Source organism: Panthera leo, chromosome A3 (genome assembly GCF_018350215.1).
Source record: "Panthera leo isolate Ple1 chromosome A3, P.leo_Ple1_pat1.1, whole genome shotgun sequence".
Classification (NCBI taxonomy): domain Eukaryota; kingdom Metazoa; phylum Chordata; class Mammalia; order Carnivora; family Felidae; genus Panthera; species Panthera leo.
Window position 1 is genome coordinate 112964116 of NC_056681.1, and position 22634 is coordinate 112986749.

At 40.8% G+C, this 22634-nt stretch overlaps 1 protein-coding gene across 2 annotated transcripts in view; it reads right to left on the reverse strand.

Moving 5' to 3' along the window:
• Positions 1–22634, reverse strand: part of LTBP1 (latent transforming growth factor beta binding protein 1) — a 398959-nt gene that overhangs the window by 211099 nt on the left and 165226 nt on the right. The gene's annotated exons all lie outside the window — the stretch shown is intronic.

The following is a 22634-nucleotide window of genomic DNA, read 5'->3' on the forward strand; positions in this document are numbered from 1 at the left end:
ACAGAGATTCTAAGACCTTTAATATTCTTCTCAAGGCACACCATTAATAAATGGCAGAATCAATATTCATAGCTTACCGTGCTATCTCCAAAGTGTGCACATTGTCCTAAAACATTTTGGAGCAATCAAGAGGTGATAGAAAGGCTCAGTCATCATTGTTATGACTAGTGGCTGCTGCAAACACCCACGGAAGCAGCTGAATCCTTCTTAACACACTGCAGGGATCAGCCATAGGTAATTAGATAAAATCCACTTTCTAGCCCTGAGTACTGCAAGGATCAATAATAATGAGGCAGAAATAGTTGCTACTAATCACAAGGGCCCAACATCTAATTATCAGTGTTGCCTATAATATGTAGTGACTCTCAAGAGAGCTGGAAAGGCCTATTTCTATCATAGGTCAACCACTGTACTGAATTCCCATCCTTTTAATAATGATTAGTATAATAAATTGAAAAGAACAAATGAAAACGGTGTGCCTCATCTGTAAAAGCTTAGAAGCTAGCTAGAGGAAACCAAATTTACACAGGCATTCAAGCTCTTGGGAGGCCCACCCAAGGACACTGACACAATCAATCAAAATATCTTCTTGGAAGGAGCAATGCCCAAACCACATGAATGACCCACTCCAAAGAATTCCGAGGCGCTTGGATTCCATTAAGTTCAAATTCTACTATTCATCTACCAACAATTAAAACAGGCAGGTCTCTTCAAGACCCTAATAAATTTTCTCCTTGTGGCTATAGAAATGGAAATTGTCCACAACTGTTATTTTTACAGTTGGATTGAATATTATAATTCTCTGGGTTGGGTACTTAAACTTGCAAGGCTTCACTTTTCTAATCAGTGAATGAGAATAATACACCTACTGTTCTGAGGAAGAAGAGATTACGTGACAAATGCTTACAACTATCCTACGTGCACAGAGGGTACTTGATAAACGTTAGTTCTCCTTTCCTTCCAACTCTGGACCAGATCTTACCCCAGAGTTGTAAGTCCAGGAAGTTTTCTTCTGCAGCATGCTACTGAATTATCACACCAGAAGCCAAAGAAGCCTAAATTGGATCTGTGCATAGATCCAGGAAGCAGAGTCAGCACGTAGCTTCAGCAGAGACCTCCAAACATGAGCACGAACTGGAGCTCCTGTCTTCCTATTATTTAAACGTACTATTAAATGAGTTAAATAATCAGACACAAAGATAAAAAAATAGAAGAGATGAGGAGACGTTCTTTCCCTAGAAACGGAACCAGGGATGCTGTCTTTTAAAGGCGGATGGGGGTGCTGGCTACGGTGGCTTTTTGGCAACTCAAACACAATCTCTTGGTTAAGTGGCTGCTGAATTGGCTAAGCCCGCACTTAGTAGCAAGCACAAGGTTCAGAGAAACTATTACCATTCCTTTAGCTGTAGCTCACAAGGACCCATATTTTTCCACTACTTGTGACAGGAAGCCCCTGAGTTGTAGCGTACATGGTGTCAGCAGGCTGCTCCTCTCTGTGAGGACTAGCAGGGCTCAGTCAAGGCCAAGGGGAGGGAGCCAAGCTAAATGCAGCTGTTGCTATATGGCCACAGCTCACCAGGCTGCAGCTTTGTTCCCTCTCTCAAGAGAGGCACACTCGGGGCTAGGATTAAGCAGACCCAAGCCCCCCACATTCCCATCTCATTGCATTCTGTCTGGCCGTGAGACAGAGCAGCACAATAGACATTCCATCTTACCTTAACGGAGCTCTCCAAAGAAATGTGTTTCCTGCCTCATTACATGATGTGCTACACTAAGTCTGTGTCATCAGTTTCATAAAAAAAAAAGGTAACACTGTGTATTTCTACCATTTTGAAGACCAACAGATTTTTTTTTTTGTCTTCACAGCTACCCAGCATTTAGGTACAGATGGTACATTTGAAGGATCAGGGTTACAGGGGAGGGGAGAAGGGGAGAGAGGAGAAGAGAGGGGTAAGGAAAGAGAGAGAAAGAGAGAGGGGAGAGGAGAGACAAGTGGAAAATTCATTGATCTGTGATATCAAAAAGTTATTGCCAGGGGATTTTAGTTTATATCTTAAGTTCCAGGAAGCCAAAATGTTCTGGGTAATACATGTGAATCACTGGAAAGAAATCTTCCATTTTCTGGCTAAAAGGTGACTCCTTTGATAACCACAAAGTCATGAATCATAGATACTTTATTACTCGACTTCCTTTCAATGAGCTAAGAAAAAGTTACTCAAGACCCCCTCTAGGAATTAGTTAAGGAAAAGTGAGTCTCCTAGGCTTGAGCTCATCTGGGATGTCCTCTCTGAATTTCTCCCCTGGGTTCATTTCAGAAGATGGCATATAGCTGTGGCATCCAGTCTTAAGCGGGCCCTGCAGAAGGTGGTGTGGGCAGGAAGCTGCCTTCTGTGGCTGGGACAGGAAGGCCTGTCTGCCAATGTGCTGGGTTATTTCTTCAGCATGACTGCTTGCATTTTTAATTCTTAGTCCTGGGATATCTGGGTTTGGTATTCCAAACATCAATCTCTATCTGAAGTTTACACAGCGTAATCTACTCACTGTTTTGTTGAGCAGAGTTTACATAATGATGGGGGAATATTCTGTTTTTGCACATATATATATATAATATATATATTTATATATATTATATTATATATATATTTATATATAATATATATAATATATATAAATATATATATTATATATATTTTTATATATTATATATATTAGATATATTAGATATATTAGATATATTAGATATATTAGATATCTATTAGATATATTAGATATATTATATATATTAGATATCTATTAGATATATATTATATATATTATATATAATATATATATTAGATATATATTATATATCTATTATATATATTATATATATATTTATATATATATTATATATTATAGATACATTATATATATTATATATATTTATAATATATATTATATATATTATATTATATATAAATATATATATAATAATATATATATTGTTTTTTGCGTATGGACATCCTGGCTTCCCTGAGGGCCTCTCATCTTGTTTGGATGGGAATGGGGTTCACAGGAAGGACGAGAGCAGAATCCATCTCTGATACTCCCTCCTCACATACACAAACCACATCCGAAGTCACCAACCACGCCATGCCGTCCTTCGACAGAAGGCCACTTTAAGAAATCCCCAGACAGAAAACCTTAAACCTCAAAATCTCATTAAGCAATGCACTGAGAGTCCTAAATACGAGTCTGAACCAGAGCTCCCTCACTAGCTGTGACCTTGAGGCAGCCCCCTTCTGTCTCTGGGCACCAGTTTTCTGATGGATAAAGCAAAAAGGGTGAACTAGATGCTGTCAGCTCTAAGGCTATCCCACTCATAGGACCATGTGGTACAAGTGTATGATCACTGGCTCTCGACTTTTCAGAAACACACCAATGAGAGTAAAGAAGCCACCTCTGGAATGCCATTTTCCTTCCTTGGCTGCTGACGGTTTTCACAGCTCTTCACTCCCATACATGTAATAGCCACAGTTTAGTTCTTTCTGCAGTAACAACTTCTTAAATAAACCAAGACAATAACAAGTCTCTGGAATCCAAACACCTTTGATGTCTGACTTATAAATTTTTCAGCCTCTATAATTTTAAGGTTAAATTATATATTAAATTTCAAAGGCCAAGTACTTCAGAAGAGAAGGAAAGATTCCATGTGCTTCCCATGCATGCCCGGAGTCCAAATAAAAAATCTGCTCTTTAGTCACCAATGGCGTGCCCATCGGCTGTGTAAAATCTGTCATTTGTGGAACTGTGATATGTATAAATTATTTATGAAAACCCCAAATAGCAAATTACATTGAATCAAAGTTCTTCGGATTGTTCTAACATTTATTAAAGCTATTTACAGAAGACAATTTTTTTTGTATCAGACTTAAAACTGCAGCTAAGTGACATAAAAATATAGACACACTAGGCAATGCAACCAATTTAGGATGTTTTAAATTTTAATTATGTACACAAGAAATTGCATATTAAATTGGTTCCATTTGCTAATGCCAATCTCATATCTTACAGCATATTAAAAAATGCTTGGTGTTACAGTTAATGAATCACATTTGACTTAATCAAAGTGTGCCGTATGGTAATCAAGCAACTAATAACAACATATGGACATTGCTCTGATCAGAAAGCATTCTTAAAAACCATGCTTCATTTAACCCTCTGAACAACTTATGAGGTGGGCATCATCCTTCCCATTCTACAAATGGGGAAAGAGGTTCACACACACATGTGACAGCACTTCAACCAAGGCTCAAGATTCAGTGAACAGCTGGAGTCAGACGCAATGGACGAAAGTAGTATGTGGGTCTGTCCAAGCTCAGCAGAAAGAAGATGGGTCAGAGCCATTGAATGCACTCTTTCTTCTGAACACTCCCAAGGCTTCATGCCAATGCTGACACAGAGGGGACTGAGACACCACCATGCACAGGGCAGGGCAAGGCCCTGGGTGTCAGAGGGAAGCCTAGCTGTGCTTACTCACTTGCTCTGTGGCCTTGGGCAAATTACTTAACTTCTCAGTACCTTAGTTTCCTCATCGAGAAAGTGAGAATAATGACCTGATGTTTCAGGGCCGTTGTAAGGTAAAGACAGAACACATATAAAATGTCTAACACAGCAATGGACATACAGAAGGTACTCAATAAGTGGTAATTTAAAATTTCTGATCCACTCCAAAATATTTATATGCCCCTCATCAACAAAATTCAGGCTTAACCCTGGTATATCCCTCAGAGTTTGCTGTCTAGTACTGAAGAGGGGTCACAGCAATTAAAGAAGAATAATTCAGTACTTTGATTTAACAAAATCTTTATCAAAAACAAATTTCTCTATCAATTATACGTAAGGAAGAAGAAGCACACTGATAACTCTGATTACATAAAAAATCCTAAGTTTCTTCATGGCCTAAGAAGAAAAAAAAATACCATAAATATAAGTTAAGACACCAACAATTCAGTGGGGAAGAAAAACAGCAAAGGAGAAAAAATTTTGGACCAGTGGGTTCTCAACCAGGAGCAATTTTTGACCCCAGGGACATTTGGTAATGACTGGAGACATTTTTCGTTGCCACATTTGGGGAGGGGGGGGGAGCTACTTGAATCTAATGGTTAGACACTTGAGATGCTGTTAAACATCCTACAATGCATAAAACAACCCCTTGAAACAAAGAACCGTCCAGCCTAAATGTGAATAAGACTGAGGCTGAGAAACCTACTACAGACACATGAAAAGACTCAGAGTTAGGGGTGTCTGGGTGGCTCAGTCAGTTAAGTATCCAACTTCAGCTCAGGTCATGATCTCATGGTTCATGGGTTCAAGCCCCGTGCTGGGCTCTGTCGTGACAGCCTGGAGCCTGAAGCCTGCTTCAGATTCTCTGTCACTCTCTGTCTCTCTGTCTCTCTCTCTCTGCTCCTCCCCTTGCTCATGCTCTCTCTCTCTCTCAAAAATAAATAAACATTAAAAAAATTTTTTTAAAGACTCAGAGTTCAAATTGCTTAATAATCTGTATTGGAAAGAATGTGGTCAGACAATCTGCATTATTGGGAGATGCAAACCAGGGTTCTAAATCCAAATTTATATCCTCTGTACTGGGAATGTAAGAGTTCAACTTTTACAGCAGATAATTTGGTAAATGCCCATTAAATTAAGCTAGAACATGGCCTTTGATGCAGCAATGTTGTTTCTAAAAATTGATAAATTCTTGGATATTCTTGGATATTCACACATGTATACTAAGAATTCATTACTCACTACAAATACTTTATAAGACAGTCAAAAACTGAGTAACAGGCAAATACTGAATCATACGGTCAGTTTAAATATGCTACAGTACATGCCAAGGTAAAATATTACGCAGTCTTTAAAAAAAACAAGGTAGATTTGTTTGTGCTGATATTAATTGTTAAGCAAATAAATTAGACTGGCTTTCACTCTAGAGTAGGCCCTGTTGTGTCTTTTAAATTTTGTACCATATGTTATGTAATCAAAACAATGCACTAAACTTTTTTTTTAAAGAAGATGCCAGGCATATCAACTGTTTTAAAAATCTGCCCTCAGGTCTTTAATTGGAATTTTAGTATCAGTCATGAAGCAGTCAAGAAAAAAGGCACATTAAAATGTGGCAAAACTGAAGACAGTCTAATAAAGAGACTTGACGTAGGTATATAGGAACTCAACAGAGTTCTGGGAAAACCACAGTGTGAACAGTACCCTGCCACTGCAGAAGAGAGCTCCTCATGACAGAGGCGTGGCCTCAGGTGGAAAAACACAAAGACCCCCAGGGACCCTGCAGGCAGCAGTTGGGAATAAATACCCCAACCTCTCTCCCCTTCAGCCCTCCAATCTCCTGCAGAAGGAAGCCCACTGATGCCTCCAGGGACACAGCGCAGGGCAGGGGAATCCCGGCAGAAGCATTATTAAACTCTGCATTTTACTGCTGAAGAATGCTCACGCATCTGGCCTTTTCTTTAAATCCACACACAAAAAAAAAATTCAAGGAGCTGTTAATCCAAGTAAATTAAGATAACCAGGGGAATTGGCAAGAGATAAATGAAGCCAAACAAGCATCAGATGGAAAAAACTACCTCTTCAATTACTATAAAAACTGTGATCCTTATGTTTAAAATGAGCTTTTGATTTTATCCCCACCCCCCACACCCCGTAAGGTAATTTAAATCCTTGCAGCTCAGATTTTTAATCCTAAACCATACAACTGTTACAGTTTGTAGAAGGACACTAGCACATTCTAAGGCATGAAGGCCTTTATATCAGTTTTCTGAAAAAAAAAAAAGAAAAAAAAAGGAAGGGAAGGGGAATGGGAATGGGGAAAGGAAAAGGGGAAGGGGAGGAGAAAAAAGAAAATGAGCCCTTTACCACCTGACTGACCCCACCTGAATCCACACCCTCTTGTCCCACTCTACATGAGCTGTGTGTCCTTCAGGCCACCATGGAGCCATTCTGTTTCTGGCCAAACTCTGAGCACTCTGATTTTAAAAAAACTAAGCAAGAAAAAAAAAAGTCATTTATAAGCTTGTCAAATATTTCAGGTCTCTCATTTTCTGTTTAAACCTGTCAAGGACAATGACATATCACCACACAATAGATCACTGCACTTACAGAAAATCATTCCTTTGATTTAAAGTGGAAAGCAGAGCCAGAAAACTCCAAAAGGCAACATGCTATATATGCTAAGAAATTACAGTAAATATTTCCTGAATAAAACATACTAAAGAAAGCCTAATCCCATTTATATTCCAGCATTTTTTTTTCCTAACGCAGGCTTTATAGACCAGATAATAGCATTTCAGGGCTCCAAGGGATTTTGAACACCTACTCCCTAAACTCTTCCTTCTCCTCCCACACATGAAACAATTAAAACTTAAGAATGAGTCTTGTTCAAGTGGCAGGACCAGGACGAGAACGTCCATCTCTCAAAAGATTAGTAGTCAGTACTGATTGTTGATTACACTGTAATTCAGGACACAGCCTAGTGGAAATCTCAGTTTTTAAAAAACCATTTTCAATGAACCAGTTCAAAATTGGGCAAAGGGACTTGAATAGGGCATTTCCCAAAGAAGATATACAAATGAGCGATAAGGCCGTGAAAAGGGACTCGACTCGGTTAGTAATTAGGAAAACGCAAATCGAAACCACAGTGAGGTACCACTACTTATCTATCAGGACAGCTATCACAAAAAGAGGCAGGGGAGAACAGTAAGTATTGGCGAGGACATTGTAAAATTAGAACCTAGCATGCCCCTCGTGGGAATGTACAATGGTGCAGCCACTGTGGAAAATAGTTTGACAATTTCTCCTCAATTAAACGGAATTACCCTATGATCCAGTAATTCCACTCCTGTGTAGGTTTCCCCCAAAGAAATGAAAGCAGGGCCCCCAACAAACACTTGTGCACCAATATTCATAGCAGCATGATGCACAGCAGATGGAAACCTAAGCGTCCATCAACAGATGAATGAATAAACAAAATATGGTCTATACATACAATGGAATATTATTCAGTCTTAAAAAGGAAGGAAATTCTGATACATGCTGCAGCAGGGATGAACCTTGAAAACATCAGGCTAAGTGAAACAAGCCAGACACAAAATGACAAATACTGTACGATTCCACTTAGATGAAATACCGCAAATGTGCTAGATCATAGAGACAGAAAGTGGAACGAAGTTTGCCAGGGGCAGGGTGAGGGGACAGAGGAATGGGAAATTATTGTTTAATGGGCATACAGTTTATTTGAAATAATGACAAGTTCTGGAAATGGTTAGTGGTCATGGCTGCACATCACTGTGAATATACTCAATGCCACTGAAGTATATAGTTAAAAATGGTTAACATGCCCAATTTTATGTTATGTGTATTTTACCACAACTAAAAAAACAAGAAAAAAAGACACAATTCAAAAAAAAAAAAATCAGCCATGTGAATTATGGGCTGAGGGTCTCATGAAAAGAAGCAATAAAATACTGCTATACTGGTGGAATTAAGAACAGACATTTCATTCAGTAAAGGAAAAAAAAAAAAGTGCAAAACAAGTGAAAATTCCAAGCTTCCTGGGCAAGATGACCAAAACATAAGGGAAAGCTGTGTAAGAGGTTACATGCAGGTGAGAGTGAGGTCTTACTTGCTCTCTGGGGCTGCTTCTCAGGCCAAAAGTGAATGCCTTCAAAACATGATATACCTCGTTGTCCAGCTGACCTGGAGTGTTTTGGCCACAAAGAGGCTTTTCTTTTTTCAACAAGTTAAATAATATGTCAGACTCTTAATGCTTGGATAGTTTCTTCTTTTAAACTTGGCAAAATGACCCTTCAAAAGGCATGTGTAAAGACATTTGGGTTAGAAATAACAAACCTGTAACCCTCCCAAGGTGCTATGTTTATTTGAACATGTGATGATGCTATTGTTCAAATAAACACACTCCGCTTTCTCTCCCTTTCCAACAGCCATAGCACAGACACTTCACAAATGAATATCCACAGTAGCAATGCTTAGTGTTGAAAAGTGGTTTCTATTATAGTCACTTCTGAGATGTGCAAAAAAAATGCCTCCCGTGCTAAGCATTTTCCCATTTGTTATTTCTTCAGTTTGCAAAGAATCCCCATAAAGGCCAATCAAGCCCACGTGAGTCATCCTGAGACACCTCAAATCATCTCAATCCTCTGGAATCCAACACGATCATCAGGTATAAATTATCAAATGCAAATTTGGCCTCCGGGAGCCTGGGTCCCATTTATTAGTTAATACATGTACAAGAAGGGCTGAAAGAACTAGCGGTCAGCTCCAGCCCCGCTGTGACAAAACACTGAAGGTTTTACCTAGAGAACAATCTTGAGATTTAAGAGGGCGAGTTCTCCAGGGACCTGGACAAAATACCAGAGATGGTCTGTGATACCGTCCAATAGGGGAAAATAGCAATGCCCAGAGCAGCATTGCTCAACTTGGGCACTGCTGATATTTTGGACCAAGTAATTCTTTGTTGTAGGGGTGGGCGGTCCTGTGCACCACAGGATGTTTAGGGGCCTCCTTGGCATCTGTCCACTACATGCCAGGACAACTGGCCAGCATGGTCAATTAATAAATGCCTGAAATTGCCAAATGTCTCTTGGAGGGGGGGCTGTGGAGGACAAAACTTCCCCATGTTGAGAACCATTACACAAACTCAACTTTCCCTTTCCCATCTGCATAATGGATGTGAACCAGAGACTGCACAGTACCAGAGGAAATGGAGCATGGACCACCTGGGATATGCCTGCTGCACGCATGTGAAGAAAAACAAGAGTCCAGAGTGAGGGGAATGGGACTGCGGTGGAAGAAGGGAGAGTTTTAGCTTTGCCCTCCCAGCGAATGCATTCATGGTGACTCTATTTTATTTCTCATTAATTCAACTTGTCTATTGCATGGTAGGTGCTCTTGAATATCATCTTCATTAGTCCAAAACTAGGCACTAGGGGGCCTAGAGAAGCTTAGGTGTAATGAAGTTCAGGACAGAGATTACGTTACCAGAAACTCAGGATGATGGTTGCGTGAAGGGTTTGAACAGCTTAATATCACTCAAGTATACCTTCTCTTGAAGACTGCATTCTCAAATCCTTTCGGAATGCTCAATATTAATCACAAGTAGAACTTAACTAGAATCAGGATGGATCTGTGCAAATATATCTCCCAGTTCACTTCATCTAGAAAAACAACTCAAATTTATGTCCTATTACTAGTAGCCAAAAAGTACAGTCCTTGCATATAGTTGTGCAGACTATGGAATGGAACTTTTGTGGAGTGATTTGAACTGCATCCCAAAGCTGACAAAGGTCAGTAACAGTCACCTTACTGCCTGGGGTGCTGGCTGCCCCGCAGAAACCGGCTTGCTGCCGTAGGGTAGAGAAGGTGAAGATTCGGGGCGCCTGGGTGGCTCAGTCCATAGAATGCCCAACTTCGGTTCAGGTCATGATCTCATGGTTTGTGAGTTCAGGCCCTGCGTCAGGCTCTGTGAGGACAGCTCAGAGCCTGGAGCCTGCTTCGGATGCTTTGTCTCCCTCTCTTTGCCCTCCCCTGCTTGCACTCAGTCTCTCTTTTGAAGGAAGGAAGGAAGGAAGGAAGGAAGGAAGGAAGGAAGGAAGGGAGGGAGGGAGGGAGGGAGGGAGGGAGGGGAGAGAACATTCTTTGAGAGCTTGACACATATCCCTTGAAATTCAGGGGACATGGTGAACAAAGACACTTTCTGACTGTCCCCTGGAAAATTCTGAAGGCAGGAGGCATGGCAGAGCAGGAGGAAACGATAGGGTAAGAAGAGAGAAGGCGGCCTGCCACACCAGCATTTGATGTCTTTGCGGCCCTGGCCAAGAGGCTGTCGGGAGGTGAGGAAACCTCAGCTCTACGAAGAAAGGAACTGAGGTAGGAAAGTTGCAAAGGGTTAACCTATTTCGATTATATGGCATTTATAAATCATTTACTAATGCAGTGTCAGACTCATTCAAGAACTCAACAAGTATCATTAATGATAACATATCTTTTTGAAACCTTTTTTCTTATGAACTAGTAACACCTTAGATCTTTGCTACTTTATGGGTGATCCATGGCCCAGCAGGATCCCATCCCCAGGAGCTGGCTAGGAATGCAGAATCTCAGGCCCACCCCAGAACTACTGAATGAGAACCTACATGATGTCAAGATTCACGGTGATTCCTGAGCATGGAAGGGTGATGGGCCCTGGCTTAGACGTCAGGTTCTCTATCAGAGCTGTATCCAACAATCGTCAGCATCGTTTGTTTTGAAAATACACATACCCAAAACACACCCAGGCATTGTGATCCAAGAAGCTGGGGTATGGTCTTTTAAGTAATCCATGGGACAATCTGTTGTAGAACCGGGACTGAGAGCCACTGATTCAGGGTTTGGAAAAAGGCAGACATTTGAAGTTGGGTTTCAGCCAGAGCTCCTAACTACTATCCCTATTCCCCTAACCCCCATAAACATTTTTATACAGGTGAATCCACTTCTCCTTCTAGAGGCTTCATTAAGTCACTGCCAACCTCTAACAAAACCTATAATTAGCTACAATTTTGTCTCATAACTGATGAGGAATCCCATTCAAAATGATCCAACAGGACAAAAATGGCAACCCAATGGAGACATGCAAAGCAAGACAGGTTGAAAAGATACTGGAGGCCTCCAACTTGAACCCTGTCCACAGCTGCCTGGGATGTGTCAGTTTGACTCAGCACTGACTTGTCATGAGGGCTTGTTATTTGTGAACGAAGATGAAAGGAACCATTCACCAGCCACCAGCAAATTGTTAGGTTTTCTTGTCTAGATTTTGTCTTGAGGGAAGAGACAACAGGACCTGATTTAAATCAGAACCCGACTTAGCCACTGTTGCGGCATTCCCAAATATTCAAACTCAGCCACCACTGGAGAAGATCAAATTTCAAGTAACTAGCTAAAATAGAGCCCAAGCTCTTGAATCCCACCCTGATTTCTAGGATAGACTATTAGGCAAATTGGACACTATTAGTCCCTGGTGCAGTATGTTTCTAAGAGTTAATTTCCTTAAATGAGATCCCTCAGAATTTTGAAGTTTTCAAGTAACTGCCAGGTAAAAAGGAGAAATACTTCTGGCAGAAAATGGTCCATAATATGATGAAGTTTGACAGAAGGGAAATGATAACTACTGTATGAACGGTCAGAAGTCTTTTACCAAATAAGGTTATGATTTCTGCAGTGAATGTGTTTCAAAAAGAAGATATTTTCAGCCTGGAGAGTTAGCTTCTTTTTCAAAACGGGTATAATACAGAGTAAATTCTGTCTGATACTAATTCATCTATTTACCAAATACACAACTTTGGCAAGAATGTTATTTTTTTTTCTTTTCCATACAACGTCATGGTTTTCTGGGCACATTACGGGACTCTCAGATGTTTCTAATTACCCTCTGTGTACACCCAATAAAACAGCTGGCTCAAAATGTTATTAATACCACAAGAAGATCCAGAGGGCTCATAAATCACCCTTTCTTCAGAAAGGGACAATGCAGTGGCAAAAAGTGACATATTCTAATCTTGCTAAATAAGACTAGTTAAGAACGTTCCAGGGCACTTCCTAATTTGTCAGAAAAAGGGCAGTGGTCTGTTTTCCTTGCTGCAAAAAAAAAAAAAAATCTTAATGTCAAGTTTCCCTTTTACCTCTTCTAAGGAAAATTTGATGAAAATCAGGTTGAGTTTTTGCACTAGGAAAGCTCAGAAACTCTTCAGAATCCAGAACAAATTTTTATTGAATCTGATGGGCATCTGAAGTTTGGTCTCAGAGTGAAGAAATCTCTCATTTCTGCCGAAAGTTTTTCTTTTTCCCACCAAATCTTACAAAAGCCAACACTGAAGCCATGCCAGGTTTTTGGTAATTATTGCGTGAGTCTAAATGCAAGATAATGGTGTCGAGCAGGAAACCATTCCTTAAACCCATACTCTTCAACTAAATAGAAAATCAAGTTTTAATAAGTGTATCAATGACAGCATTACATCAAATTGGCAAAGGAAGGGCATCTGGCTCTTCTCATTTTATTTGTGATATATCTTTGGAGAATAAATCTCAAACTTCCTAACTAACTTTATCCTTCCCCATTTGGTAGTTATTTTATTTTCCTGGACTGTGTTACATGAAGATGACTGTGTGGCTGCCCTCAAAAACATTTTCATATCATCTGTGATGTTAGTTCCAGGAGGTTTTTCCAACAATATACAAATACATTATTCCTCCTCCACTTGGGGAAAAAAATACACACACACACACACACACACACACACACACACACACACACCTTGCTACTAAAAGCTGATATAAATGTTTGACTCTAAGACTAAAGATGCAAAATTAAGCCCGACTTGTATGCCAATAAATTCTGTAGGTACATACTGTATCTCATAAACGTGACTTCAGTATTTATGTCCAACTTCCTTAAATTTAGTATAACCTAGGAGCCCGGAGGTAAATTACACAATGACAGCAAAGTGAGTAGCACAAAACTGCATCAAATGTTGTAATCATACATCACAGGAGATGCCCCCCATCTATGCAAGATGATTACTTTTCCTCCTGACCATAGCTTTCTGTTCCAAAATGTGCTACAGTATTTAAATGCTTTTGCTCTTGCCAGCAGGCTTGGCAACAGGCAAGAGCTTCCTGGGTTAGCAAGTGAACCTCTCAAGGAGGAGCAGGATCCAAGACAGAGGAAACATGGTGCTACCACACTGTCTCCATGATATGATGATGCCCAACATTATTTTGTACCTAAAGTGCCCAGAGTTAGCCTAAATGTGACTAAGTACAGAGTCTTCTGTGCAGTAGGAGCAGAGGACCAAAGTGAAAGAATAATACAAACATCCTTCTATGCCTTTCTAGAAGCTATTGTGCCATCAGGATTGGTAAATGAAGGAACCACAGTTCTGTGGTTAGGCAGGGAATATACCCTATCTAAACTCCAGGAGCTGTAAGTCCACAATGCCCCCATCACAGGACACAGAGGTTGTGAATTAAGAGAAGGATGTGTTGGGGCACCTGGATCGCTCAGTTGGTTAAGTGTCCAGCTCTTGACTTTGGCTCAGGTCATGACCTCATGGTTCATGAGATCAAGCCCCACATTGGATTGGGATTCTTGGGATTCTCTCTCTCTATCCTTCCCCTTCTCTCCCTCTCCCTCCCTCCCTCTCTCTGTCTCTCTCTCTCTCCCTCCCTCCCTCTCTCTCTCTCTCAAAATGAATGAACAAACTCTTTTTAAAAGAAGAGAGAAGGATGTGTTATTTTGGGGAAAAGAAAGGTCTTTTTGAAATCAATCCAAGGAACCCATGAGTACCCTCAGCTGGCTCCTTCTCATAAGCCTGAAAAGCACTGTAAAAAAGTCAGCTCATTATTGGATTCATTCGACTAGTGTGGAATCAGACAGGTTACATCACCAGCCCAGGGGTGCAGAGCCATCAATAGTATACCAGAGCTAGACCACCAGGGTCAAGTGACAAGGTAGTCACTAGAAGCAGAATAGGAAAGAGGAAAAGCAGCAAAGGAAGAAACCTTTGAAACAGAGCTTGAAGCTGTTCCTTAACAGACTCTGAGTATTTAGACAAAGGCAAGAGTGGGGAGTGGGAATTCACGCAGCAAGAATAGCTAAAGATGTAGGAATCTGGGGCGGCCGGGTGGCTTAGTCAGTTGCACGTCTAACTCGTGATTTCGGCTCAGGTCATGATCTCACGGTTTGTGAGTTCGAGTCCTGCATTGGGCTCTGTGCTGACAGTGCACAGCCCGCTTGGGATTTTCTCTCTCTCCCTCTCTCTCCCCCCTCCTCGCTCGCTCACTCTCTCTCTCTCTCTCACTGGCTAAGAAAAAACAGATACGTTTTTAAAAAATAAACAAAGGTTTGCCACGAGTAACAAGTACACCACAGTGTTAAAAAGCGTCTTTTTCAGCATCTTGTAGTCAATGCAGTATGTTCTCCTATTCTGTGTCCCCAAACTCTATAAAGACTGCTCCAATGGTTATTTTACTCCTGCAACATCAGCTGCCTGAGGATTCACGATGAAGCGGTGTCGGGTAAAATCTGTGTGCCACCATTACACAGGCACCTGCGTAGACAATTTGCTCTGCCAACTGAGATGCATTAAGCATTTCTAAAGTAAGGCTGGCACCTTACGGTGCATGCTGGCACCGGGGAGACGAACAAAAAGCACACAGGTCCCTGTCCCCAAGCAGTGTAGAATGTAGTGGAATAAACAGGTATAACAAAATTAGGGAAATGAGGCTCCGTGGCACAAGCAGCCCTCGGCTGACTCCTGACAAAGCAGTAGGTGATTTGCTCAAGAACACAGGCTGGAGAAGTGCACCTGCCAGGCAGACAGCAGTGTGAACAGAGGCACAGCAGCACAGAAGGCTTGGTGAATCTGGGGACCTTTGGTAACCTGGAGCCTCGGATGGGCTGAAGCAGAGATTAAGGCTGAGTTAAGGCCGTCCTGGAAGGCCCAACATGCTACACTAAGCAGTATAGTTTTCCAAAGATCATCCCCTGTGCTCAAGCAGAGCAATTAGGAAAGAACATGTGCTTTGACACACTGTGGTACAGACTCCAAAGAACTCTGAAAGGTCATTTATTCTAGGCTAGCCAGGACAACACCGTTAAGGAGTCCCAGCCACCCCCATGAAATAGGCCAGGCATGGCTTACCAGGAACAATCGATCACACATGCATTTCTCACAGAGCTAGCAAACTGCTGAAATCTTTTACCTATGGTTGTTTCTTTTCTTTCTTTTTTTTTTTTTTTTTTTTTTGTTTAACTGTCCTGACTACAGACATATTTCTTTTTTTTTTTTTTAATGTTTATCTATTTTTGAGAGTGGGGGGAGAGGCAGAGAGAGAGGGGGTCAGAGGATCCAAAGCGGGCTCTGCACAGAGCATGATGCAGGCCTTAAATCCCTCAACTGTAAGACCATGACCTGAGCCAAAATCAGAGGCTTAACTGACTGAGCCACCCAGGCACCTCTACATACATACTTTCTTTTTTTTTTTTTTAATTTTTTTTTTTTTAACGTTTATTTATTTTTGGGACAGAGAGAGACAGAGCATGAACAGGGGAGGGGCAGAGAGAGAGGGAGACACAGAATTGGAAGCAGGCTCCAGGCTCTGAGCCATCAGCCCAGAGCCTGATGTGGGGCTCGAACTCACAGACCGCGAGATCATGACCTGAGCTGAAGTCGGACGCTTAACCGACTAAGCCACCCAGGTGCCCGCATACATACTTTCTTATACAACCGCTCTGTGCCCCATACCTTCTCAGCTTCCAAGATCTTCCTTTTCAACCAACAGGACCTCATTCTCTCCTGGTTTGGGCTCTTAACATCAACAACTTATTGCCTCTCCTTGGTCCAACTAACCCCTTGGAATTACCTTTCCATGCAGCGCTCCTCCACACGGGACCCTCTCCCTAAACACAATCACACACACACACACACACACACACACACACACACACACACACACCCTCATAATCAGTTTTATTTCCATTAAAAAAAGCTCCATACCAAAATCATGTGACCTGTCTTACATAAGATATTGGAGAAAAAGGCAATGCTGCTTCTTTGGTAAATTTTTTCTATATCAAAGACCCTGTACTTTTTATTATAAATAACCAGATTCCTTCTGCAATAATTCTAGGACCATGTTTTCACCCAGAGACTTGCTTGCTCCCATGCTCTGTGAATGAGGCTCTTTATCTAAAGATGTTATTAACAGGATTCCTTGATACAATGTGTGTGTGTGTGTGTGTGTGTGTGTGTGTGTGTGTGTGTGTGTTGTGTGTGTGTGTGTGTGTGTATGTAATATATACAGATCAATATACATATCAATAAAACCTAATCCAACAACACATATAGGACAAATTTGCCTGAACGCTCCTAACACCAGCCTTCTGGAGATGTGCCACAGTTGAAATAAAATGATAAACACAGTGATAGAGTTAGGTTACTCTATCTGCGAAGTTTGTGATGTTCTGTCCCAGAGCTCACTACTCACTCCGTTCAGGTCTCTGCTCAAACGTCCCCTCACCAGACAGCCCTTCCCGACTGGCCTAAAATAGCCATCCATACCTTCCACCCACACCCCCACCTCCACCTCCCCTCCCAAGATGCTATTTCTTCATAGCATTCATCACTACCTGGCATTAGGTCAAATTTTTCTTACATATCGTATATTTTGGTAGTACCCATGTGACAGTACTGTATACTCACACTATAGCTTGGTTTTATTTCTCAATTGTGGTCAAATATATGCAACATAAGATTTATGGTCTTAACCATTTCTAACTGTACAGGTCTGTAGTGCTAGATGCATTCATATTGTTGAGTATTCAATCTCCGGAACTTTTTATCTCGCAAAACTGAAACCCCATACCCATAAAACAGCAGTTTCCTATTACCTTTTTTCCCCCAATCCTGAAAACCACCATTCTCTCTCCCTCTAAGAAGCTGACTACCTAGATAATTCATACATGCAGAATCACACACCCTGTGTTAGTCTGTGACTGGCCCATTTCATGTAGCATAGTATCATCAAGGTTCACCCATATTATTTAGCCATGCTGTATTTTTTTAGTGTTGCAGGGGCAAGGACTTTGCCTGTTTTGCTAACCACTGTATTCTTAATACCTATACTAATCCTCAACACACAATAGGTGCTCAATAAAGACGTTAAATAAATTAATATTCCTAATACCACTTCCAAAGCTCAAATAAAATGAACAACAAAATGCTTTACATGATGGCATGTATTCACTATTGGAAAATATTCTGAAAAGATTAAATATATGTGGGAGTAGTTTGATAAATTGTTAGGCATTCTAAATTGCCCAAACGAAAGCAACCACTTTCTTTTAGTATTATACTAGATCATGTTTAGAAACATAAATCTGTACAATGCATCAAGGGGAAAATATATCCACCACTTAATCAAAGAGTGATATGTTGGCATTTCACTGGTTTTTGTGCTGGATAAACATCAAGGGATCCAAACAATGACAACTGGCAGAGGACGAAAGACTCTGAACTAAGTTGCCAGAAAAAAATCTAAATGCTTCCCCCTCCTTGAGCAGTTACTGGTTTATTAATTGCCTGGATGAGAGCGAACTGTCTCCCTCGTTACGAAGAGACCCTACATAATGAGTGTAACAAAACAAACTGCTTCCATTCCTCAAAAACACTTCAGTACAAGGTTGGTTTCGTGAGATATACGGGGGAAATTCCCAACACAGAGCAGCAAACCAAACTCAACAGTTAAAAGTGGCTAGAGACTGTCATCTATTATGAGCTGATCAAAAGCTTATTTTAGACTAATAAAATGCTAGTTTCCAGCCTTAAAAAAAAACTGAGAAAACTTCCTCCTTTTTTTCAAAATGAGAAATCTCTATGTCCCCTTTTCAGAGAACTTTAGTAAGTTCTGGAAAAGTCCAAATTCCTACACTTGGAATTCAAGGTACTCTACAACCATGCCCCAACCTACCTACCCAGACTTATCATGTATTATCATCATCTTTCATGCTTTCTGCATTTAAGTGAAACTACTCCCAATTCTCAGAAACTACCTATGCACGTTCTTGTCTCCCTGCCTAATTCCAACAGGTAAATTCTTCCTTCCCATATCAACCAGACCTCCCTTCCCTCTACTTCCCTTCCATCTGTATTTTGGAACTTAACCAACGTTTCAAGTTCCACTGCCCCCATCAGTCTACAATCAGGCAAACATGCATTTAGCCACCTCCGGCTACAAGCCAACCCCTACAAGGGTTAGCGCTGGGATAGCATGGTGACAGAAAAGTCACACGCCATTCCTTTCCCTCCTCAGCTAGACGTGGTATCTCCTTCTCGGAGATCCTCATTCAGGCTCAGGCAAAGCACTTTCTACTTTGATTTAGGTTTATGTATGCACGCTCCTCGTCTCAAAGCACAAGCTCTCAGGGAACAGCTTTAGGATTTGTCTCGGAAAATCTAGCACAGTGTTTTATACATACTCACCTGGCAACAGGGTGAGAAGGAGGTATGTGGACGCTGGGAAGGCAAACCTGACTGCGAGTCACCTTTAATCAAACCCACCAGGGCTATGGTACTCATATCCACAGAATATGAATCCTGATATTTACGTCCCTCAGAGGAAATAAGCATCAAATGAAATAACATGGGAACATACTTTTTAAATTATCAAATAATTTTTGTAATTATTCAGCTGATGCTGATCGAAACTGAGTCCCCTGTAACTCTTCAGAGAAAGCAGCATCATATAAACCAAATGTGTTATTTTAGCAGTCATGATTGCTTTTCAGTGGCTCTACAAATAAGCTATGTCACGGGATAGTATTATTTTATTTCAAACATTCTAGTTGTGACAACATGAATTCCTGTGTTCTTATTAAGAGAACTTATGACTCTATAAACAACTTTAAAAATACCAGAAGGTCGTCTTCATGATATCCCTATGAATGGAAAGAATCCATTAAAACAACAATGGTTAACCTGCTGGCCCACCCAACTAGGAATATGTTTCCATTTTTTAAAAAGGCAAAGGTGGGGAGAGCCAAGAGGCAAAGCTCAGAATGTGACAAAAAAGGTGTTATAATTAGAAATCTGCTTTAAAGAAAATGCCACTTGATGGAAATACTCTGCTATATCATATCAATATCATGTTCATAAAAATGAGTTTATTCTAGAATCTCAGAGTACTTGCCTTGGATATCATCCTCATTCAGGCCTCACAGTAAGTGGAAGTTATACTTAAGATGTCTCTAACTGAATACTCAAGAGCAGAGACTATATGCTTAATAGTCATGAAAACAATACACCTGCCTCTCACATCTGAAAAGCCCAGACTCCCCATCACCAAAGACCAGAAAGACTGGCACAGAAGCAGCACAAAACAGGAAGAAACCAGTATCACCCCTGTGTCTGCTAAAGAACCATCCTTTGTATCTTTTTTAAAAAATTTCTTAATGCTTATTTATTTTTGAAAGAGAGAGAGAGAGAGAGAGAGAGAGAGAGAGAGAGACAGTGTGAGCAAGGGAGGGGCAAAGAGGGAGACACAGAGTCTGAAGCAGGCTCCAGGTTCTGAGTGGTCAGCACAGAGCCCAACACAGGCCTGGAACTTGTGAACCCTGAGATCATCACCTGAGCTGAAGTTGGACGCTTAACCAACTGAGCCACCCAGGTGCCCCTCTGTATATTTATTATTACCTCTTCTGTGTGGTCAGTGACCTGAGCCCAAGAGGATCTAAAGCCAGAATATGGCCAGTGGCCATGGTGAAGCCAGGACTCCAATCCAGGGCTACAGGTCTCTCAGGTGCCTATTCTCTATTAAACCATCCGTCCTTCCCACAAAACCCAACTCCATGAGGTTCTTCACCTTGTCCCTCCTACCCATCGTGGTCAGACCCCACGCAATCAAGTAAACAGATGACCTAAAGAGATCTAAGTTCTAGTCCTAGCTAACAGACTTGCTATGTAACTAAGTCAAGCTCACTTACACCACTGCCTAAGTTTCCCTATCAAGAAAATGTTAATAATAGTATGTGTTCCACTTCCTTCAAAAAAACCAAAAAACAAAAAACCTATAAATCACTATGGAAATGTTCAAATTCATTTCTGCAGTTCTGATGATCAAAATGGACTATTTAATTAAGCTCCCTTGACCTTGAAGTCCATATGGTTTTCCCAGTAGTATTTTGACTTCTGGGAGCAGGGGTCAGCAGACTGTGCCACTGAAGTCAAATTTGGCACACCCAAGGTTTTTGTAATGCGGCCACACCCATTCTTGTACATACTGCCTACACTGCTTTCATGGCCACAGCAGAGTTGAGTAGTTGCAGACCACATGTTTGTGTTGCAGTGTCTCAAGTATTTACTATCTAGCCCTTTACAGAACAAGTGTGTGAGTCCCCACACCTTACATAGCAGAGGCCAAAGAGAGCAGCTAACAAATTTAATGAATTTTGAACTTTCCCCAAGCTGTTCTATTTTCCATATACATGTCTTATGTGCAAAAGATTTAACATATTATAAGCAAATATAAATAGAAAAACGGCCAGAAAGCTACTTTTTGTAAGTAATAAAGCTATATTAAACCAGTCAAGTCCACAAAGATACTTATGTCTAAAAAAAGAACTTCTAAAATTTTCTGTATTTCTGAAGAATCATAATCTATAAGTTCTACAAAATTACCATTCTTCAATTTAAAAAATTTAAAACTGGTCCCTAAGATTATCAAGTCTTTTAATTAAAATAAAGAGAAGAGGAAAATAGCTCAGGATAGAAATTAAATATTTCCCAGGACTTCCAATGTGAAACTTTATTACCATGCCTTTTCTGCCTGCCTGCCTGTCTCTCTCTCTCCCCCTCTCTCTCTCTCTCTCTCTCTTTCTCTCCCTCTCTCTCTCTCTCTCTCTCTCTCGTGAACTACTCTGCCAATCCTTTTGTGGCAGAGTTGAGCTCTGGTTTTGAAATTTTTTTGTGTAAATAAGTTTGCTCCGTTTTACATTTTGAATAGGCTACGTGTATCCTGTTCCTAAACAGCTGCTTAAATGCCAGACAGGAAAGTGTGCAGCGTGTTTTAACAAGTAGACTTCCTCTGTTTCTCAAAGCCTTCAAATATGTAGTTTCAAAATGAATACACTGTAAGCCAAAAAATTACCACCCATCCGATTGCTTTGTCATTCTTACTGTAAAGATTTATGAAAACTGAGAGGAGGAGGAGAAGCAGTGATTGCTGCTGCTGATGGAGCTGAGAAAGCCATGAGAGCAAGGCAGGCAATCAAGAAAAGTAAAAGTGGGAAAAAGCCATTAAGCACGTAATAACCTACTGGGAACTGCCTTTTCTCTTCCCCTCATTGTCTATAACCCTCCGGAAAATGATATTACTTGTTGCTCATAAAAAGCCCTAAGAGTTTAAAGGAAGACTGAATTTCAGAGGTCACTAAACATAAGCCATTTATTTTCTGTATGAGACAAAACTGAGGTCCAGAAACAGTAACTGTCACACCCTGTGGATTAGGTAGGTAGTGGCAGGACCCGGACCAGAATCTAGTTTCCCGATCATCAGTTCAACACACTTCCCATTAGACTCGGCGCTCTGCCCTGCTAAGCGTAACTTGGCATCCACCAACTAAATTCTTTTTTAAAATATGCCCAAACACCCCTATCATAGCCAGGAAATTCACAACACCCTTTTAAATAGTATCTATGGGCATACGTTTTTTTCCATGTACAGACTCTCCAGAATAATGCTTTGACCTCATCAGGATTAGGAGTCACGATAAAGCAGAGAATAATCAAAAGAGCTAATAAGGACTTCAGGCTGCCCCCTTGTATTTTGTCTTGATGATAATCAGTTTGAAAGAGACACCCTCTCTCCTACCCCCCAGACACACACGCTCAAGACTAAACAGCAATATTCCATAAAAAGACCAGATCTAGCCAGTGTTATTATCTGTCTGACATTTGGGTTATTCTTGTGAGTAACTCATAAAGTAATGTGGGTGTCTGTGATTATTTGAGTACACATGGCAAACCATAATTGGT